We start from the raw sequence: 19,395 nt of genomic DNA, 5'->3' as shown, positions 1-19,395 counted from the left end.
CGTGAGGGAGGTGGAACCGGTGGGCTGGGTTTAGAGACATCCCCAGGCAAGAAGCCTGACGCCCTCGTGGCTGCTATCTCAGGCTCCCATTCACAGCTGAAGTGGTGGAAGGACAGACCTGAAACTCTGCCTCCTCTATTTGGATTTAGTTTTGCTCTTTATGAAGCAGTAAAAGTCTACCCCACAGTGCACTGAATACCTCTCCAGGTGTAATAGGAGAGACCTTAGCTTTCAGCATCTGAGTTTACATGTGTGCAAGTCACCCGCAATGCTCATGCGCTGTTCCTATCACTGACAATTTCCATTTGGTCCAATCTGGAAAACATCCTGAGTAATACAAGGATGAATTTTTCTGTTAAGTGTTTCCAACGCTGCCTTTTGGCAAGAAAAAATGTCAAAAGTCACTTGGAAAAGAAAGGTACAGCTCAGAGATGTTTCAATTATTTCATAAATAAGCTGCCAAAATGCAAAGAGTAAAATCCAGGCTATACTAAAATTCTTCATATTTATACCGTTATAAGCCAACCGGAGAACAGAGTATTGACCAACCGCAATTACATTTTATTTCATTTACTGGAGTAGAGCTACAACAAAAATTCAACTCAAAATAGCTTTATAAAGCCATTTTTACAGAAATCTTGGAGTTTCATCTATTTTTGCAGCAGGGCTTGATATTTATAAAATATAGCTGAGAGAACATTGAAACAGAGGGTTTAGATTTTACACCTGGCACTTTAGCTGAAGACTGAGCATTGATATTGGGACTATGAAATTTGCACATATGCATCTGAGTACACAGTACACATCTGCAGCAGATGATGCCAATTTAAACACCTACAGTAAGGGCACACAGTTAAGCTGTCCATACCTAATCTAAGGTTTTCATTGTGCAGTTGAAAGTCCTATAAGTGAAGATAGCTTCTGAAGATTTTATTTATGAAATACTCTTCTCTACTTGTTTTGGCAATTATCTAATAGATGGCAAGGTACAAGTGCTGTTTCGCATCAGTTCTTTGAAACTCAAAGCGATTCTAATGTTATATGAAAGACTAACTCAGCCTAGGAATTTAGATTCCCTGTTCCACCTGGAAAGACACCAAAATTCGTGTATGCTGGTATACTACAGGATTTAATGATGTGTGGTTTTTTGGGGGGGGGGGGGGGGGGAATAGAAGTGGGAAACTAATTTTATGTCCTGTCAAAGTCTGAGACATGAAGAGATTTCTATCTTAATCAGGAATTAAAAAAACCCAAACAACCGGTTTTGTTCTTAGAGGCGCAAATTTCAGCAGAGCCTACATTTGCTTTAGGTATTTTAAATTTCTTTTAAAAGATAATTATAGAATTTTCTGATTTCTGAAATCGAAATTTTGTGTCAAATTCACCTTTGATCTCAGGGAAAAAAAAATGTTTTGATAAACTGATGGCTTTAATTAGAAAAGCTTTTCAATAAAAATGTCCTGAAAAACTATAACTGTGATCGTTAACTTCGATATCCAAACAGAAATTTTCCAACTTAGGTACCTAAATCCTATTGCTAGAGGCTTATGTTTTCATAGCTTTGCTAGTGTATTGACATGGTGCTGCTGACCCAGCACAGGTCTCTCTTACTGACTCCTGACTGCCTTGATCACCCCCTGCTCCCGGGAAGGACACGGGGTGAGTTGGTGCTACAAGAGCTAAGGCTGGGAGGACACAGATGCAGTCAAGCAAGGGGGCCCAAAGTCCTGTAAAAGGGGACTAGTTTAAAGCATGGCACAAATCGAACCAAAAGCAACCAAAGACAACAAAGTGAAAACGCCCTTCTGCTTTCCTCCACGTCTCTGATTACAGAAGTCTTTGCTCCAATTTATTTCTCTTTGGAAACAACTTTTTACAGCTGCACATGGCAAGTACTTGGCTAGCGAGCGAAGAAGAGAAGCTGGAAAGAATGATTATTAATGGATTCTGCCAAAAAAATAGGCAGGGCCAAGTCTTTCGCGGCTTAGCACAAAAACTAGCCAATCTTCGCCTGCGCAGAGGCAGCATGTCCTGCGTTGCCTTCCTGAGAAGGAAAACAGTGCAGCCACCTCGCCTACTGCAGCAGCCCGGGCTGGACCCCGAGGAAATGTGCAGCACCCCCCACTTACTTGTGAATCTGGTCAAGTCCACACACATTAAGAGAGAGCATCTGCCCAAGTCATTGTTAGTTAAACCCAAGCGATTCCATTCAGCTATCTGCATTTTATTTTAAATATTTATATCTCCAACCATTTTCCATGATCTTGGACAACCAAGTGTTTCCATGCAGCAAGCGTAGTCAAAGGCAACGTGTCATGTGGGTGCCTGCCCTGGAGGGCACAGGTTTACCAGGGGGCTCAGGGGACCGTAGTGACATCACACATGAGGTCATATCTAGCTGACTGCCTAGGTCAGACCCAGGTGGATGTGCCAGGCAGGTGAATATGCTAAGAGGGACAAATCCACATCTTGCCTGAACTCAGTGGGAGCTGCAAGCCATTGCCTGAGAAGAGACAAGGTGCTCCGGGGCGGGCAGCGGCTCCTGGTTCCTGCCAGGTTTTTGGAAGCGGTTCCCAGCCAGCACCGCACCTTCATGTTAGCTGGTAGCTCTGAGACAGCCTGCTCCACAGGCCATGCAGGAGCTCTTTGTGAGCCCAGGGAGCCGCTGGTTTTGGAGGTTATTTGCCTCCATGCAAGACAGCAGGTCTAGTTGAGCTGCTGTGGTATTCCAAATGCAGCTTTTTGCATAAAAACGAGTTGTTTGGTACTGTTTAATTAAAAAAAAAGAAGTATGTATGGCATACCACTGCCACGAAAAAAATGCCCACAAAACCAGAAGCATCCACACACCATCATTCAACACTTGTATTTCCTCTTTAGAGCCTTCATCAGCAAGTCCTCTTACTCCACAGGACTGCTCAAATTTGTCCTTGCTAATACCAATCTACCAAAAGCTCAGAGGAGAAAACAAATTGGTCGCTGCAGGCAGGAATGCTCAGTGCAGGTGCCCTGAAACAGCAGGTTTTGGAGGGTGGCAGCCAATCTCCCCTTTAATTTCTTTGTAAAAAGAGTGGTTGTCACAGTTGTTAAACCCTAGCTAAAGTTAGCATCACATCTGCTGAATCCTGTAAATACGGCTGAAACCCTGATCAAACTGGCTGAACGGTTTGGCTAGCTTGCATGGGCAAAACCAAATTGGGTTTATTTTAAGTAAGTTTGAAGACTAAGTTTAGCATATGGCAGACTGAAATACGGCTCCTAACATCTCTGCTTTCAAAACCAGAATTGGTAATTAAATGGAGAGCTAAGAACCACTTCAAATCTGAGGCCACAAGCTTCTAGATAAAAAGAAAACTTCTTCCGAACTCAGAAAGCTGTTGTATCTGGATCAAACCCACAGCTGAAAGGAAGCTTTGCGTTGGTTTTATCAGGTCATAAGACATTATTACTCTCAAGAAGTCTACTTTCTCTCTTAAACTGCAGTCCTGATGACGGGCAGTCCTCAAACAAGTGCTGTTGCAAGGATCACTGTTTTCTTCTGTACCTGCCAAGGCTCTTATAAGCGTGCTGGCTCGCAGAGGGCTGGGTTGTACATGGTGCTGGTCCAGGCACCATCACACAGAGAAAAAGCTCCACTTCTGCGTAGAAGTGGCACGGCAGCACCAGGGCTGCAGTGTGAACAAAGCCTGAACTCTGCAGCCAGACGCTGCTTCAGGCGAGCCCTGATCCATCAGAACTTGCTATTAGGAAACACTGTTCAATGCAGACCAAACTGGTTCTGCACAGCCAGTGGGAATTTGCAGTTTGCCATTAGTACCAGCATTTTCAGATCCGTGATAAAAATGAGCTGTTTTCTGCCTTCCTGCAACTCTTCACCTGAGAAAGCAGCACAGCCTGCCTTTTCAGGTCTCCCTCTTACGCCAGGAGCTGACCTGGTAGTTACATTGCCAGCTGCTAGTGATAACAACCAATACTTTCCCACAGTGCACAGTATAAAGCACTCGTTTTATCCATTGACTCCTAAATTAGAAGAGCAAAATTTCCTCAGGAAACTTAGAAACAGCATGTCACCTTCCTTCCCTGAAAAGCGCAGTATGGGATACACTGTACCATACATATGGAAGTGTTTATTGCCTGTAAAATAACTACTCAGCTTTCATCGATAACCAGAAAAATTTAGTCACCGTCAACAAGGAGACTGAAGTACAGAACAACAGACAGCAGGGCTGGAAGAGGGCATCTACCCTTCCCCTGAGTCACTATCGATTATATCATTCCTGGCAGGTATTTATCTCTTCTCTCCCTAAAAATCTCCAGTGATGGAAATTCTGCAATATCCCTCAGTCATCTACTTCATTAGCCTTACAGCTAATGAGGCTTTCCCCAGTACCTAATCTAAACCTTATTTGCTTATTTCTCATTCTATGTATAAATGATGTGCAGAATAATTTATTCCTTTCCTTTTCAAGGCTATTTGAAAACTGTTTACATGCCTGTTTGATCTTCTCTTCTTTAGGCTAAGCAATCGTATTTTCTCCAGTCTTCCTTCATGGGCTGTGTTTCTTCTGCCTCTCATCATTACTGCTGTTCCCAGGATGTTCCATAATCCCGTATCATATTTGAAATCAGTGACAGTGACACAATTCACCATCTTTGTCTCAGTATTGCATTGTATGTTCTTTTGAGCATCCAATTTACTAATTTGAAATAAAATATAAATGCCAATTTAAAAATACTCATATTTTCCCTATATGCATGTCTCCCTCCTTCAAACAGGCCATCCTTTCTAACCCGCAGTGTCCAAACAGGTGTGTTTGGCACCCAGATTTCTCCAGACTGTGGTTTCCAAAGCAAGCACACTGCTGAAAATACACCAAAGCATCAACCCACTTGAACCAGCAATAGACCTTACCAAGAAGAAGCCCAGAATTGCTTATGTCTACAGAGAACCAAAATCCCAAGCACCTCTGGCACCCTCCCGGCATCATACCTGGCCCACTACTCACAAAGAAGCCATACTCAGGGCTTACAACACGGCGCATTTGAGACATGAAATAATATTTGATCTGCTGGACTGCACCAGCTCTAGGTCAGCATGTTGCAGCCTATCTGAAGCACATGCTTTCTGCTTGAGCCTCTGCTGCAATGAAAAGAAAATTAAAAAGTAAACTCGCTGTTATTTCTTTCTTTCTGATTCACTATGTGTCTCAGTGGACCTTTTAATACTGTTTCTGTTCATTAGCACCAAACTCTGAACATTGCAGCCTTCACCATGCAGTTTTCAAGTGCAACATCATTTGCTTTGAGTCAGGACAACTATGAATTCGCAGTGCCTGGTCAAATCCTATCTTAGGTCTCCTGACTTACTTGTGAAGTCTTAAATCCCTCTAGTGTTAGCCCTGTCCTACTGGAATGTAAAAAAACCCAAAATACTGCATGTGTTAAAAGCTTGTGGATTTGGCGGAAATGTAACCTAAGGCACCTAAATCTGACATTAGGAAAGGTGTGCCACATAAAAGCATGTCAGTAAACTGGCATTGCCATTAATCCTGCCCTGGAGAAGAATAACTCCTATATTGTCACATTGCAAATCAAGACATGAGATGGCTCTATGCCTTCTAACTGTTACAGGCCAGGGATGACACACACCAGAGACGCATTTCCCTGTGCTGCTGCTCACACAGAACTCTTCCCCACTCCCATCCCTCTCCCAGTGCAAACCCCATGGGCTCTGTACCTCGTCACCAGCAGGAGAGATGCTTGCACAGAAAAGGAGGCCTGGCAAGTTCAGTCCAGAATACACTTGCTGAAGTTAATTAGATTGCAATAACATTTCCCAGGTTGCACATTCCTGCAAGGAAGATAAAAAAAAAGAACTATTAATTGCAAAACCGAAATGTTGCGGACCACAGAGCCTGGGTACGTATCTATTATGCATTTCCTTGCGTAAGCAGAAATTCTGCACGAGAAACTGGCAGCGTGTAAAGAGAAGCCTGCCTCCCTCTAAAGAGGAATCAGAACAGGAAAACACACTGACTGTGCTCTCCATATCAGTCCCTGACGCAAAAGGGAAATATTTGTTCTCAAACAAATTTAAGATAATTCGCCCAACTTCAGCATAGCATAGTAAAAGCCAATATAAATGATGAAATGAAAGCAGAAAAACCTAAAAACCTGTGTGGATGGATGTGGCAGTAAGACTGAACAGAGTTAGCCACTGCTACAGTTGCTCCTCTTAAAAGAGCCATGGTTCACCGACCAGCTTTGTAGTAAGGAGGTTTGTATAGTTTAGGCTACCGAAAAGTGCATGCAAAAGTTGAAACAAATCAACTAAACAAAAGTAAAACCAACCTCCTTCAACCTCTAGATGGTTTTAACAGCTAATTACAGAAATGATTTGCAGAACTTGCATTCAAGTGGGGGGGGGGGGGGGAGGGAAGGGGAAGGGAATGGCCAGCAAGACATGACAGAGATGTGCTGCAAATAATGTCCCAGCAAAAGATACCCTTGTCCACTTGATGTATTTAATATTAAAACAACAAAATGTCTTGAACAATCCAGTCAATTTGAAATAAAATATAAGAACAGTAACCATTCAGCATTTTAAGGATTTACTTCTATTTAGAGATCAAAGTCTCGAGATTCCAATCCCTCCCTGGTATGAAACCTTTGCATACACTATGTGGTGAAATGAAACCCACAAGGGGATCCTCCTATAAACTCTCTGAAGCTGGCCCCATGCACTTCAGGTTTGCATTAGTTGGTGTTGCACATCTTAACTCCTATTTTTTCCCTTGCAGAGAGTTGGACAACCCTGTGCTATGAATCCAAGTGCACAGTGGACACAAAGTCAACAGAGCAATGCAGCTGAGTAGGTTTTGGGGACCAAACTGGCCAGCGATTAAAGTGGCATTCTGAGTGGTTTATTCTGTTTGTTTGCAGAATTAAGGATACTTAAAAGTTGCTTTCATCTAACTTTGAAGCGCTCTCAAACTTAGAAAATTTTATACAAAGACTGCCCAAGGGAAAGAAACCAAAATAAATAATTAAAAAAAAATCATACAGAAAAATTAATTTTTCTTCCATAGATGCTATGAATATGTGCAAACACGTACACACAGTCTCCCTTCCTTCTGAAGTTCAGTAAAAGAGGAGGGTTTTTTCCTGAGCACAGAATTTGTCCCCATCTGGTTCCATTTTTTACTATTTTCTTTTTTTGGTTTCCTTCTCTTTCATTCCAATCCATATTTATTTCCTTTTGTTTAGTCTGTACTCTTTATTCCCTTTCCTCTTTTTGCAGATTTCCTTTTTAGTTTGTTAGGGAAAGAAACATTCTTTCCCTGGTTTTCATAACGCAAGCTGGTCGAATGGGCCCATTCAGAAATTCCCGCCCTCCTACCCGCTCTCCCGCTCTTTCCCTCCTCTTTCAGTCCTGGTTGCCTGTGCTCACTCCTGGTAGCAGAGTAAAAGCGTTAGGCTTTATTTATTTAGGAAAGTGTGTCAGTTTATTTTTTAATTCAATTTCAGATACGTGGCACAAACCACTGCGTGGAGGCTCAAATATATTATTTACGAGCCATTATATTTAGCTTAAAACAACTCCTGATCTATTTGAGATGAGCTGCTATAAGGCAGGATTAGGCTGAATTGAAAATGTCTGCAGCGGGATTTTACTAAATTGCTTTTAAATCACGTTCTTAGTTAAACAGTTTCACAGTGCTCTGGTGAAGGCTATAAACCCTAATAAAGCAGAAAGGCTGATTTTGGGCAGGACTTTGGCTCTCTTTGCAAAACTTGCCGGCTTTACAGAAGCAGAGGAGCCCAGCTAGGGCCAGAGACTTCTGCATGTAAAACTCCAAAGCTCAAAACGCGAGAGCAAGCTCTGCAAGGCTGCAGAGTGTGAGAGCCACAGAGCTGTTAACTGCTCAGAAACAGGGCCCTGCTATTCCCAAATTGCTGAGACCCTCAGCACCCTGCAGCAGAGCCAGACCCGGCATCCACCTCCCGGGCAGCAGGAGGTGAGGACTCCCCCACTCGTGCAGGCTGGTCCTTCCTGAGCCGCTGCGGTCATTTTATGTAGATGTTTTTACGCTGAGATCAGGATGAAGGCACCAGGTGGTATGAAGAGGGTAAAGAGCAGTGCAACTCAGACTGTTTTTCTACAGAATCAGAGAAATATTTTTAAAAAAAGATTTGAGAAGAAGTATGGACAGTTTCAGGAATATTTGCCTGACGCTCAAACCTCTGATTTTAATGTCTGGCACGCCATTGGTGCAGCACCCTCCGCCTCACGAGCTGTGACCTTGCCTAGCGAGCAAGGGAGTCTCTGCACAGAGCAAGCACCTTTGCCTTCAGCCGCCGCTACCCGAGCAGGCTGCAGAGCCGTCACCTCCTCTTCCCCCCACGCTCTCCCAGCACCACGTGCGCCCCACGCTGGGATTTAGTTTTAGTTCAGATTCTGTGCAGAACTACTACTATATTCTACATTTTATCATTATTTTCTTTGTAACTTTCACTCCAACTTTGCATTCAATGTTTTTAATTAATCACAATTGCCTAGTAATATTTAAAAGTAGTGAATGTATTTTTGCACAGGAATACAAAATGTACGTCCCATTGAACAGCCTCCCTCTGAGAGCTCCCAAGTTCTTCAGCACCAAACCAGGGCCATTTCATTCCTGATACGGTACGTTCCCAAGCCAAAACTCTCCAGCACAGAAAAGCTGGGATGGAATTCCTCAACAGAAATCACCAGGAATGAGAGAAAATTGTAACAAGAGACTACACCAGTAAAATCAAACAGAACAGCTACGTACTTGGTACAGCCAAAACAAACAAAGTAAAGTTCTCACTATAGTCAATAGCTTTAACCTGTGCTTGGAATACCACTTTCTGGTATTTATTAACACTGAACACTTCTATTAAAAATCCAGACCTTTTGCTCATTATATGAAAGTCTTAACAAGACGGAGAAGATTTCATTTACACTTCTAACGCGACTCAGGTCCACACTGCTGTTGTACAGCAAGGCAGGCTCCAAGCTTCTCACAAACCAAGCGAACTCACAGATGAGCCTCCTATTTTTGCCCTGTACGGTCCTGCTCTGAAAGCCCACGTCGCTCACTACCTGCTAACACAAGTGCCATACGGACCACTTCTTTTCCACCCCCACCTAGAAATCTGTGAAAATAGGTATGCAGAACCCCTGTAGGACAGCTACAGAGACATTTTAAGAGAACTAACCTGCGCTATTTGAATCCGATGGAGGTCACCCGGCTCTGAACTTCCCCAGCAGCTTCAGTCTTGTTTCCTGTAGAGTGGCATGTGACACCAACACTTCCTCACCGCACCTTGCTACACTCGCTTCGCTTACTTTTAAAAACCAGATGAAGAAACTAACTGTCCCTTACAGCACGTTTAAGAGCTTTCTGCTCTCATGTTGAACCACTGACATTTCTGCATAGCCAAAGAACCCTCCTCTATTGCCTTCTGAGTCACCCCATGATTCAATGGACCTTTTTGTACTATTTCTTTGTATTAATACCAAATGCTAAATGTGATTCTGTTACAGTATGCTCAGTGCTCCCCCCTCTTCTTTTAAAGGGGAAACGAATGCAATAGTGGAGAATGCAATTATGCTGCAGGCGTGGGAATTTCAGTTCAAGGATATTTGTTTATCACATTTTCAGAGTGGTAATGAATTGATGTATTTGAATAGATGCAGTTATCAGCAATTTTCAGAAATATTTTTCATGTGAATGTGGCAAACAGCTTTCACAGGAGTTTGAGTCCTGTGAAAAATAGTACACGACTTCAGAAGAGTAGAGGTTCTCTTCTCAGTTGTAGCAGTGTGCATCCACGTATCATCATCTAGGGATGGGACAAACAGGCCCGAACGTAATGTCACAAAAGGAAGGACAGTAAAATCCTGGATTAGAAGAGTATGTTTACAGGATTAGTCAATAGGTGGTGCTTTAGCAGAAGTTTTTTTTAAAGACATGTGAATTTTAGAAAGGCAATCTTATCTTAAATGGTACCAACACCAGAAATGCTGACACAGCCTGGAGATAGCCTGAAGACTACCATGCCAGGGGAGAGGCAGAACGGTCTTACCAAGGTCAGCAAGGAGATTCTGCTCTGCTGGAAGACGCTCCTTGTGCAGCACATTAAACACCCTTCAATTAGGCTAAGGAAGGGGGCGGAGATCAATTAAATGTCCCTTTATTTAGCGAGAGCTGAAATAACAGCCAATGCCTGGGGCACTGATCGACCTGGCAAGGCCTGGGTGAAGGTGGATGGGTCACTCAGCCAGAGGGGTTCCCCTGGAGACTGACTGCAAACATCTGGGCTGGGGCACTGGTTGGATTTAGCTGCACCTAAGTGTGGGCATGAAGAACCTGAAGGCAGGAAGAGTGAACAAACAGACAGTGGTGCTGCACATTTGCGATGCAAAGCTTTCAGCAGCAACGCTCATTTATGGCTGTCCTCCCACTGCCATTCATTTCTCCCACGGCTGTCTCAGGTGCGTTGGCACAGTGGTTCCACAGCCTGTGCCATGGACCGTATCAAGGAACTGATCTAGTATTCAAAAGTTGATTAGTTTTTTTTTCTTTTTCTCGCTCTCAGGCAGCAGGGGACAGCTGCTAGCATGAAGCTGGCTCTGTTGTTACCCAGGCTGTAGCGCAAAACCACAGTTTACGGTGAGAGGCCCAGAGCAAACCAATGGGAGCTTCTTGTTTGCCCATTGGTTGATGCCTTCTATGTAATTTGTACGTAAATTAAGAGGTTTCCACTAAAAATGTCATCTTTTAAATTAAGCTGTGCCAGATGAAGACATCAGTGTTGTGAGCAGCCTCCCGGTGACCACCAGCCAGGGATTACCTCCCCATCTGCTGCCTCAGGGCTTCATACCACTGCTCACCAGTTTACTGCTATCAAACGAGCCAAATTAGCTCCAACAATTTTTATCGGTGGGTTAAAGTAATCTGACTGATCCCGCTGGAAATCGAGTGGCAATGGTTTTGAGGATGCCTCCTACCCACAGAGATGTGGAAATAGTGACCTTTGGCAAAGAGGCGGCGACAAACAACAGGATTTCACAGAGCAGCAGCTGAGTATTGAACAAATCACACCCATCTAAGAAGAGATGTAAGCATTTTATGTGTAAACACGCAGAGGATACCCACACAAAAGGAAATACATGCATGACTGAAAAAAAGACTAGTCCACAAAATGGATGCCTTTGCATCAGACTCTTTCTGGGCGCACACACGCCTACTTGTGCACGCACGCCTGAGCTCCTGCGGCTGTAGCAGGAGTTCGTGTGCAAACACATGTCCGCAGATGCACCTGCTCTGCCCCCATTTAAAGTTCTGGGCCAAATGGCCAGGGTATTATTTACACTGGAAGACACTTGAGAGCACCGCGAGATGCATGCGGCTTAAGCGTTTTCCCCTCGGTAAGCGTGCAGAGGCACGATACGCCGGACACCGAGCTTCAGAGGCGCCGAGGGGAAGTTGAAGAGTTCAGGAAGCGGCCATGTTTGCTCTCAGCACACTGCCTCTTTGTCCTCCCCCAGCTGCTCGCCCAGCGGCTTTCAGGCAGCCCGAATCCCTCACAAGAGATGGGTTATTTCTCTCCATTTTAAGAAGGGGCTACGTTTACAAAGCCACTTTTAATGTGTCAACCGCCGTGCGAGGATCTGGCTGCGCATACTGGGCCGTGCCGGAGCGGTGCTGGGAGTCGCTGGTGGGGGAAATGCGCTTTATATCCCCTCGGATACCCGGGGTTGTTCAAGACGGGAGGAATTTGTTCGCCCAGCAGGTAACTCGCAGCAGTCTCCCAGATGCTTTTAAGCTATGCCCAAGGAAAACGGCCTCCCAGGGCGTTGCTTCAGCCAAGTTCAGAGTGCAGCGGCACCTCGGCATGCCCGTCAGCGGGGCGACGGAGAAGGCACCGCGGGGACAGCAAAGGCAGCTGCGTGACACCAGGGGGACTTGCCGTGTCCACAGAGCTCCCACGCAGCGAGGTTTGCTGAGCCACCACGGACGCCAGAGGATCTGTCAGCTCTGACCACGGAGCATTAAGACATGAAGGGAAACATCTGAAGCCTGATAAATTCTGTCCTCTGTAAACAAACCACTTCTTTCTCCATCCTTGTCACAGATGAGGAGTCTGTTGACTGGCACCTTCCAGAGGACCAAAGCCTCAACAGGATTTTTGGCAGTAATCTTATGTGATAAGCCAACTGCTTGTAACTAACGATGTATCTCACCTTGTATATACAGAAGACAAAGCCATCTCTTTGTCTTCTTCTGAGGGGAAAGCATACCTGAAGCTCTTCCTTATGTACACCTGGGTACCAAATGAAGGCATGTGCTAGTAACCCTGCAGATGGCACAAGTTGTTTTTAAGACTGTCAGTTGACTTCCCCTCGCTTGCCACGAGATCAAACAGCATTTGATTTATGGATAAAGGACCACCCCAGCAGCAATAACAAGTTGCACAGTGGCCTGACAGATAAGCTACACAGGGATGTTAATAGACACAGCTGCAAAGCTATTTACACAATAATTTGCTGTCTTGTGCTATGGGGATAAAAAGACAATCAAGGGCTCTGAGTTTTTTTGGTTTAGATTAGAAACGTGCCCTACCCTACACCCACACCTTTGAGTATACTGGACATGGTGATCCAGGCTAACGGAGCATGCTGAATCCCAGCATTCAAAACCCACACATAAGACTTGCCTTATAAAAATGGGCCGTATTTATTCATTATATGGAAACTCAACCCCTTCACCAATATGGCTAAGAGTATACGCACACACACAGAATAGTGGGTATGGTGGGGACTGTTTTCTATCTGGTACCTGTCACCAGCAAATACGAGCAATTAAGATCTCAGTGATTGGGCAAAATAATCTGTACTCCTGACCTCGAGCAGGAACAACACATGCGAGTGCAAGAGTAAGCCATCGTGTGGAGCTGCTAATACGCAACTACAACCTCTCCCCCCCACCCCCAAATCTGTTTGTCAAATCACCAGAGCCAGGCACTAATACAGAGGTGTTCAAACTTCAAAGCAGGAGCACAGTCGGCAAGAGTTTGTTGAAAGAATTACAACCAGGCATGGAAACTGGGACTTCTCAGTAGCATATAATCCCTGCTGTTTCCATTTCCTCTTGCTCATTATCGGCACAGACGGGGGCTGAAGATTAGTAAACAGTGGGTGTTTGGGGTGAATTAGAGCATGTGTGATGTAGAGCTAGGTATCCTGGTGGCATCTGTGTGACTTCGTAGAGAGATGTAAATATTTAATGTTGCCCACTATGTTTCTTCAGAATGATGAAATATTAACACGTTCCTTGGAGGTGGGAGAATCATACCAGATAAAACAGAGAATCTATCTTGTCCTACATCTAGGATGTGAACAATATCTGATGGTCAAAAATCTTCTGGCAAATTCCTCCTCTGTAGTCACATGTGTGTTGAAGATGAAGAGTTTTCACACTGCTCCAGTCCTATCTGAAACCAGGAGAAAAAAACCCAAACCAACAAACTCTGGGACAAAACCCTTTACACAGCTACGTGTGTATGAGACATTACATTTTTAGTTATCACCCTTGTTTTTATCCACAGGTTACCCTTTCAGAGGACAGCCACCTAGATAAAAGCCATTACTAAGAAAATGTAATATGTCTAGAAACGCCTACGTATTTCTTGAGTGAAAACTGCTGAACTGACAAACCTTGCTCTCAGAAAGTTACTTGTCCTCCCTGCCCCAATAATATAGATATTAACAAACTCCTGAAGAAAAGTTCTGCACTGCATGTGTATTATGATATATATCATAAGATATATTTCTAAAAGGAGAACTCTATCTTTGTGGAAGTCTCTTCACATCATTATAGATATTTCTAATAACCTTAATATGTTCTCAGGAAGCAAAAAAGGAAGTTTCATTAAAAGGAACCGTGCTGGTCTTTTCTTACAATACTTAATTTCACATAAAACCCGGGTTCTTAGTTTGTAGCTTTTTTTATACAACAACTTGAGACACAGTTTCTCTTTGACCTGATCAAAGAATATGGGATTACTCAATAGGTCCACCAACATAAGAAACAGTGTATGCTATCTTTCCAAAGAGTTTTTCAATACTTTTTGCCCAGTAAAAACTGCCTAGCTGTTTTTCTAGACCAGTGTTCGTTATACTTTGCCAATGGCACCTCTAGTCTTCAAGTACATTTTTCAATACATGAGCATTGCTATGATGGCAATATTAAAAGATATTTATTATTGAGCAATTTGTCTTTAGCTATTAGCATGAGTCTTAAGGTTTCAGGCATGAATAAGTTGATGAAGAATTTTTGTATACTTGGTTATTTCACCAGAAAACACCAACTGTTTTTAAAAGATCACACTTAAATCTGAATAAAACTTTATATTCAAACTACCCATCAGCACTTGTCTACATTTATATACACATATATGTATATACGAACAAAGCTAAACAAATCTACACCTTAGAAATCATGACCTACCACAACATCCACACATTTTAAAGCCACAAAAACAACATTCATTGGTAAGAGCAATTTCTTCATCTGACACAGGCCATATAGTTTCAAGCTGTTACTTCTGCTTAGTTTATTTCCCCTTTAAATTCTGAATTTTCATACTGGAAGGACTGGAAACTTGTGATTAGGTAGAAAATAGAAAGGGAGCTAGCTACAAGCAGGATAATACAGGAGTACATATTGGCATGATTTCACTGGAGACAAAAGAGCTGTGCACCATTTTATAGTAGGGACATCCTATCCAAAGCTCATGTCCTTTTATTTTCCCTTTAAAAAAAAAAAGGGAGTCCCAATCAGTGGGAACTTTAGTCCATTTCTTGCATTCTTCCCATGGGTGGTATATTCCACATCAGGAATATCTGGATGCCAAATATAGCCACAGATCGGAGTCTGTGCATACTTGCTGGGTGATTATAAAATAGAAGCAGATTCTCTGCTGTATAATGGATAAAATCTTTTATTCCTTGCTTTGGTACAACTGCCAGCAATCCCGTACTGCTTGGAACTATGCCTGAGTAAGGTGAGCAAGATCAGATCATGTGTTTTTCTTTCATTAATATTTATTGAAAACAACATTCTCCCAAGAATAAACAGCAGAAAGGGAGGCTCAGTATTTGAATATGTATACCCACTGCATGCCACATTGTCATTTAATTCTATGCAATTACTATGAATTAGGACAGCAGTAGTTAAAAAAGTAACAGGGAATTGCAGGGTCCGTGAAAAGCACCCAGATAAACAGCCTGGGAGACTAAAAGTCTCTGTTTCCTTAGGCAGTGAAAAATTCAGCCTTGTTGGGAGATCCTACATCTCACTCACATGTAGCTACATGGGACACATCCAAGCGAGACTGCTCACACCACTATACCCAGTATTGGCCCTGGTCTGAAAGGATCACGTGTTAACCATCAGGGAACAGTTTCAATCCTTGTTCACAATCTGACTATTTCATGATGGCTTTCAGTGTGGAAGTCATTCAATGCCATTTTGAGCAGGAACTTTTGTCTTGCAGAGCTGGGATTACCAACTCATTGCACTTAGACTACGCTAAACCTGATAGAAAGCAATGTTTAATCACAGCTCACCTGGCTTAGAGATAAACTGCTGATCTAGAAACAAAATGCCCTATATTGCTAATCATCAAAACCTGGTTTCATCAACTGCTGCAACTGAGTCAGTTATCAGGAGACTGCACTCACAGGACATAAAGCAACACCGCTACCTCAAAAGGGTATGCGGACACGCTGTTGCCCCCACAGCTAAACAAATGAAAGAAACTGGACTTCTAGTGACTTGGCTATGCAAGTTCCCATGACATGCTTGGGAACTGGCAATCAGGATAAGCCCCCAAACGTGCAGGCTGAGAGTGAGAGCGGAGGCAGTAGGATGATATTCTGGCTTGGAACAGCTTGGTACCACCAGGTCTCCCTCATTAGCAAAAGTTCCACACAAGAATATAACTGAACTTGTAATCACCTGTCTATATCCCACTCTGCATGTGTTTTATTTCTTCCTTCCTCTCCCAATAGCAAAAGGCCAGGTACTCAGTAGAGAACAGAATAATTCAATTTATAGCTGTATATACGGCTTATTGCTCTGAGGGTATTACCTATGCACAACAGAAAACCCTGGCTTTGTGTATCTTGAAGCACGGCTGTCTGAAAAGTTGCTGCTAACAGAGCAGAAATACCTTACAGTCCAATTTCTAGACTATTCAGCAAAGCTGGCTGGCTCCCCTGCGAGGCTGCGCCGCGGCAGTGACCTAGGAGAACAGCACAGAGGAAAGCAGCAGGGGCCTCCTAAAACCCTCCTGCTTGGCCTGAAAAATCACAGCTGCTCCAGAGTAAGGGGGAAACTACAGCATGGGCCCCTTGGGGGAGGTGAGATTAGTCATGGGCATTTCGGTAGAGCCCAATGCTTCCAGTTGGTCTGTGGGCCACGTCCCAGCAGAGCCAGCACATCCCGGCATGGTCCCTCATGGAGGATGAATTGCGAGCCGATGCTCCCCAGCTCTCATCGGCAATGCCTCGAAGCATCCCCACATGCTGCGGGAGTCTAAAGGTGTTTCTTCACCCGCCTCCCTGTCGCTACGTGCAGCCAGCGGGGGCTCGGCTACACCAGCTGTGATACAGGCTGTTTATACCTACTTGAGGTTTCATGATGTTAATAGTTTGGATTTAAGTAAACTTTGTGGCATATTTAACTTTGGGCATTTTTGCTGCTAAATGGGACAAGGGCTGTTCTCTCAACTTCTAATGCCAAAGCCACCACCTTAACGTCGCTCTTAGGAATTTCAGCTTTGAAGACCTTTGGTTGTCCATGAGGCTATTTCCATAATTATATCCTTAACAACTATTTAGAAAATCCCTTATTTTATACTTGCCATTATACCAGACAAGATTTCTTAGTGACAGGGTCCACGATCCCGCACTGATGTATGTTACAGAAAACAACAGCGATACCAGGGGTCATGCGCTCCACTGAGAAATGAAGAAACCAGGACCCGAAGGTGCCAGAGTTAAATACAGAGAAGTGACGCTGCAATTTGTGAGCATTTCACCGGAGAGAACTGAGGTTTATTCCATCAAACATGTCTGCAGATACCTTGGGTTTCTTCCTCCCTGGTACAGTCACATCACAGTGACCCTCCAAAACTTTAAAAGAACTACGTCAGAGGCACTGGGCCTTTAGAGCAAAAGAAAGAGTGATCCTACCTTCAGGATGGTGATTTCCAAAAATAACCAGCAGTGTCCACCAGAGAACAGAGGGAGCACCTCCAGAAGCCTCATGGAAAACAGGCCCAGAGGAAAGCCCCAGGAAATACTGTCCTGACCTTGCCTGGAGCAATCCAGCTCCACTGGTCTCCTCTCAGCACCGATCCCCCACAGCAACCTTACACCAAGGGCAGGACTGGACACAGGGTTGCACCTACCAGCCCTTTTGCTAGTCCAGAGTGATTTATTTGTGTGCGTGTCTCTGTTCTTACTTCCTAGGGCATAAAGTCATGCCTAGCTGAGAAATGGCAGTGGGAAACTTCCTTATGTCTATATAAAGAGAAGAAGGTGAAAATACACTTTTTTTTCGTTGGTTGTTTTTTTTTTACTTTCCCTTCTTGCAGGGTTTTTCAATTTTATTTTCACTTGCTTCTGTCCATACCTCACAGCAGATGGCCTGGAGCAAAGGCCCTGGAAGCTGTAAATGCTGTGGTATTATATACCATGTGGTATCATTACCATGGTTTCTTTAATGCCTCATCAGTCTTGCTGATTAGTGAGTGGACAGTGAACCAACATATTTGTGAGAAGAATAAAAGCCTTCTGTCTAAGCAAAAAAGAGCAGTCATATACCACTCTTACTGTAAACAACTATAAACTCCATTATTCCTCCTAAGAGGAAACTTTCTTGGGGAACTTTTAAAGTAACAAAAAAAACCAGAAGACAACAATGACAGTTCTTCCCCTTGGAAGCACAAAATCCCTCAGTGTTCTCATTTAAGTACCACATACGATGACATCCAACTGGGTTTTACCCTGCAACTCACTCACATTATCAGGGATGTTTTGCTAAACAACTGGCGCATTTTAAATGAATAAAGAGGAAACTTGTCCAGTCATCTCAAGCTGTTTGTCAGTTATGGAACACTTCATTTTCTAGTTCCCTATAGCAGCGCAAGTTAATTTGTCTTTCTCTTGACTCCAGTCAGCATGCACACTTTTTTAAGGATGCACAAATGAAAAAAAGAAAGAGCTACAATAAAACTTGGAGACACCGATCCTGCAGGGAGCTGCTAGGAAGAGGATAACCAATAAATGAGGAAATAAATATTGCTCTGGTTCCACTTAAGGGGACAAGTAAGTTCTCCTGGTTTCGGCTGGGACAGAGTTAATTCTCTCTCTAGTAGCTAGTATAGTGTTATGTTTTGGATTTGGTATGAGAATAATGTTGATAACACACTGATGTTTTCAGTTGTTGCTAAGTAATGTTTAGACCAAGTCAAGGATTTTTCAGCTTCTTATGCCCGGCCAGCAAGAAGGCTGGAGGGGCACAAGAAGCTGGGGGGGGGGGGGGGGACACAGCCAGGACAGCTGAGCCAAACTGGCCAAAGGGATATCCCATACCATATGACATCATGCCCAGTACATAAACTGGGGGGAGTTGGCCTTGGGGGGTGGGGGGGTAGTAGATCACTAGTAGCTCTGGAACTGAGTGGGCATTGGTCAGCAAGTGGTAAGCAATTGCATTGTACATCACTTGTTTTGTATATTCTAATTATTTTATTATTATTATTATCATTATTTTCTTTCTTTCTGTCCTATTGGACTGTCTTTATCTCAACCCACAATTTTTACTTCCCCCCCCCCCCCCCCAACTCTCTCCCCCATCCCACTGGGTGGGGGGAGTGAGCAAGTGGCTGCGTGGTACTTTATTGCCAGCTGGGGTTAAACCACAACAAAGTATAAGTATGCAGCAACTCTTCAGAGTAAGATGCTTCACTTTGAAAAGTATCATCTTATTTGAAACTAAAACTAAACAAGACAAGAACACAAGTTGTTCATTTACACCCAAGGGACACTAGTCGCTTCAATTAAGAATAATCTATTTAAAGTTGTGCCATGAAACAAGTTTTCTGTCCCTCCCTAAACAACCTATCCAGATCAAATGCTGAACTTGTATTTGAAAATACAGTAGGAAAGTCAAATGGAGAATTATTTCCTTGTGGTTTGTTGCTGCCTAGTATTAAAACAAAGTTTTGGGGCTATCTGCTGCCATTTGAGAGTTTCAGGTTCCAAGATGTCACCAGAACTATTGACTGGAAAAG

The 19,395-nt window shown here is 43.6% G+C and overlaps 1 protein-coding gene across 1 annotated transcript in view; it reads right to left on the bottom strand.

Annotated features, from left to right (window-relative positions):
* Positions 1–19,132, bottom strand: part of WIPF1 (WAS/WASL interacting protein family member 1) — a 49,755-nt gene extending 30,623 nt beyond the window's left edge. Inside the window, 2 exon segments of the mRNA XM_049830419.1 lie at positions 5,738–5,851; positions 9,244–19,132. The gene's annotated coding sequence lies outside the window, so the exon portion shown is untranslated.
* Between the last annotated feature and the right edge of the window lie 263 nt (positions 19,133–19,395).

Source organism: Accipiter gentilis, chromosome 1, assembly GCF_929443795.1.
Source record: "Accipiter gentilis chromosome 1, bAccGen1.1, whole genome shotgun sequence".
NCBI lineage: Eukaryota > Metazoa > Chordata > Aves > Accipitriformes > Accipitridae > Astur > Astur gentilis.
This window is presented reverse-complemented; position numbering and strand designations above follow the sequence as displayed.